The sequence below is a fragment of the Fukomys damarensis genome, unplaced genomic scaffold, assembly GCF_012274545.1.
Source record: "Fukomys damarensis isolate Sample0158 unplaced genomic scaffold, DMR_v1.0_HiC HiC_scaffold_19, whole genome shotgun sequence".
Classification (NCBI taxonomy): domain Eukaryota; kingdom Metazoa; phylum Chordata; class Mammalia; order Rodentia; family Bathyergidae; genus Fukomys; species Fukomys damarensis.
This window is the reverse complement of record NW_022900931.1, coordinates 4,153,477-4,157,412: the sequence shown is the minus strand read 5'-3', so window position 1 is coordinate 4,157,412 and position 3,936 is coordinate 4,153,477. Positions and strand designations below refer to the sequence as shown.

General features: G+C 39.6%; 1 long non-coding RNA gene across 6 annotated transcripts in view; it reads right to left on the bottom strand.

Annotated features, from left to right (window-relative positions):
• The window catches only part of LOC104869224, a 70,920-nt gene that overhangs the window by 64,105 nt on the left and 2,879 nt on the right, over window positions 1–3,936 (bottom strand). The gene's annotated exons all lie outside the window — the stretch shown is intronic.

Here is a 3,936-nt window from a genome sequence, read left to right as displayed (position 1 = left end):
GGAAAAAAAAAAAAAAAAAAAAAGGGCGGGAGCTCAGATGTAACTCAGTGTGAAGGCCTGAGTTCAATCCTACCACAAATGAATACACACATATATACCTTTTTTTTTAGTATTTCATCTGCTAATCCACCCATCCCTGAAAACACTGTTGGACAACACATGGTTTATTGAATATGAAGAAACATAATTGTCATTATTTACAAAAGACTCTAACGTGAAAAATCAAAGAAATTCAAAGACCAATGGCTGCAGAATATGAGTATCTGAAGTCTATCATGTGCCTGTATGCCTGTAAGTGGTTAGAAACTAATTTTTAAAGCTCTACAAAGTAGTGGGGTAGCCTGACCCACACCTATAATCCCAGCTACTCAAGAGGCTAAGGCAGGAAGATCATAAGATCAAGACCAGCCTAAGAAACTTCGTGAGATCCTGTCTAAAACAACGACGACAACAATAAATAGGCTGAGGGATGCAGCTCAGTGGTATAGCATTTGCCTAGTACGCATGAGGTGCTGGGTTCGATGCCCAGTAAAATCAGAAAACAAAACCAAACAAAACCCTGCAAAAGTATTTAAGGCACCCAGGAATGTATCAAAGAAAAGATGTGTAAAATATGTTAAAAATTATAAAACTCTTTGACTAATAAAATGGATAAGAAAATCTGACATTTTAAAAATGGGAATTCTCCCCCAATCTAATATCACACATTAAATATTAAGTACATCACACAAAATCTCCACTGAGCTCTTTGAAGAGCTTGTAAGCTGATTCCAACACGTATATGCAAGAACAAACGCCAGCATCAACCAAGAAGACTGTGGATAATGTGAAGAGACTTGCTCTGCCAGTTACCAAGACTTACTAGAAGCTAATGTGATTAAGGTGCCTGGTATCTGGATAAACATTCTGTGGATCAGAATGAAGAGTACCTCCTAGCATCAAGTCAGCTGTACTACAATGCCCCTAACAATCCAATCGTCTTTCAAACACATGAGACTTTGTGGGCCATGTTAGATCCAAATCAAAACTGTGCTCAAGGTCAGCAGATGTGTCTGTATTCAAAGCCAAACTGGAATTATGAGGGTAGTGAACATTGAGGACACATTTCAAACATCAGCAGTGATTCTGAAAGAGACTGAACCAGTCTTCTTTCTCCCAGCTAGTGAATGATTATCTCAGTTTTGAAAAGAGCCAGCCAGGGAGGGACTATAACCAGGAGCCAAAATAAACCTCTCCTTTTTTGTTTTATTTTTTGAGACCAGGTCTCACTATGTAGTTGAGACTGACCTGGAGCTCACAAGCCCATGCTGGTCTTGAACTCACAGTGAGCCTCCTGCCTCAGCCTCTCCAGTGCTGGGATTATAGGTGTGTGGCACCACGCCCAGCTAAACCTCTCCTTTTTAAAATTACAAGTATCGGGTATTATGTCCCAGAGATGAGGAAAGTGACTAAGACAAGAATCTAGATGAATCCAAGTTTGATGGTTCCTTCTCATTGAACCAAATGTGTTCAGACAGAAAAAGGTCCTACCTAGCATCTATGAAGAGGGATGGGGAGCCACTGACCCCTGTGCAACATTTTAAAAAGCCTATTTGAAATCATAAATTAAACTCACAATAAAACCACTCTGCTTAAAACATTGTGGTGCTTTGCTTTTAGCCAGAATTACAGGAACTCCGTGCTTTGGTGTTGGTGATGGTATGAAAGGCAAAACTTCTGAGTGAATGATCATTATATATTTGATTAGGAAGAAAGGCAAACTAAATTAGCATTTTATAAACATTTTATAACAAATGAATACAAATCTTTTAAAAAAGGAATTAGAATAATCAAACTTTTAAAATGTTCAAGTGAAAAAAAGGCTGCAAGAACTTAAAAACAGAGACTGCTACTGTCTTAATAGTAACGCCTGGTCCATTCACTGGGCCCTTCCTGTGTGGTTTACACGAATGTTCACCTAACCCCACAACCAAATGAAGGTACCACGGCAGATGAGGAACCAAGCTCCTCCAAGGTGCTCTGCCGAGAAGTGGCATGGCCAGGAGCCAAACCCAGGGTGGTTAACTCTGAAGCCCTACTGTACAGCTAACAGTAAAACTCCAGGAACTGAGCGCGGCTCTGTGGGCTTCCTACTGCCCCGCGCTTTCTAGTAATTCCAAAGAGAGAATAACTTGGTCTCAAGGATCAAGCTACCAAAATCAAAGCCAGAACACAGTTGAAATTCAACCTTGCAATGTTCTTTACCGTAAACTGGGCTGGAGCTTTCTGAGCCACTTAAGACTTGACTTTATCATAGCAGTGAAAGCACCACCGGGGTGGTTCCTGTTATGCAACTTTTTTTAAATTAGAAATTTACTGTTTAATCCACAAACTTCATGCAGCTTTAAAAGAAAAAAATAGTGAAACCAAGACACTACTTCAAAGTCTAGGCCCTTTCAGCCTTCAAAACACAGTAATTCTCTGAATGTTATATATTCCACTTGGAAATAAGACAAAAATATGAATGGAGGCTCTGTCACAGAACTTTAGTAGCAGAAAGAAACAAACAATTCCATTGCCACTACCTCAGTACATTTCTGTTTTGTGGTTGTGTGTATGTGTACTGTGCTGGGGACCCAGCACCTCACAAACGCTAGGCAAGCACTCGATCACCGAGTATTAAACTAATAAAAAACAACCGGATGTGTACATATGCAATTTTTTTTGAGACAGTTTCTAGCTGTATAGTTTAGACTGTCCTTGAACTCCCTATGTAGCCCAGGATGGCCTCAGACTTGCAGTGATCCTCCTGCCTCAGCTTCCCGAATGCTGAGGTTACAGGAATGTGCCACCACAACCAGCTGGATATTTATGAAACACAAATATGAAAATAACCCAGCCTAGCAATTAGAAACATCCTTTGGTTCTCAGGGGGTAAGCAAGTTGAAAGGAATTTTTGAAAGGTAGATATCAGAAAAAATTGGCTAAGTATAGTGGTAGACTTTGGTGGACTACATCATGAGGGACAAAAAGCCTCACTAAATTAAAGTGGCCAAAGTTAGTGGAGGAAGACATCTGTGTGAAACCTGTTTCCATTCTCCTGAGTATAGCCAGTTTAAAGTTGTCGATTTACTAAGTACTGGAATTCATCCTGTAATATGCAAGTCGGCTACACATAAATCTATTATACACATAAATCTTTTCAAATTTGCATTAGAAAGGCATCAATTACCTCATGCTACAATGCGTAATTAAGAAGTGTGTTATTTTGCTTAATCTTACAAGATAAATATTATATTACCTCAAGTACAAAAATTGTTAATTTTAACATTTCAATGTTGAGTACCAGAAAGTCTATGGCAATCTAAGCTACATTTGTTACACAGTGACAACCTAGAGATCACACAGCAAGGTGACCAGTAATTATACTTTGAAGTTAAAAACAAAAGTCACCAATATGTGGGATGGCACTAGACATAGCTTGGAAAGAATGAGTTTCACACAGACAGAACAAAATCTTAAGATCTGCAAGTGACTAGTCCGCAAGGAACTCAGAAACCGTGTGGGATGTTTCTCCAAAGAAGAAAAAGAAGACTTTATTCATCTGGCAAATAGTTGACTACCTATTATATACTAAAGATAGCACTAGAGTTTGGGAATCCTAGTGGTTGAAAATAGAGAAGAAAAAGAAGAGATAAAGGAAAATTTCAGAGAAAGTGGAGCATTGCTATCACATTTGAGGGAAGAGAATAAAACCCGGGGAAGACAAAGATAAGCAAGACTGGCTCTTTTCTGAGAAGCAAAAGGTAGACGGAGGAAGGGCGGGGGCATGGCTGTAATCCCTGCACTCGGGAGGCTGAGGCAGGAGGATTGCTCTGAGTTCAAGACCAGACTGTGCTTCATAGTGAGTTCCAGGTCAGTCTCAACTACATAGTGAGACCCTGTCTTTAAAAAAAA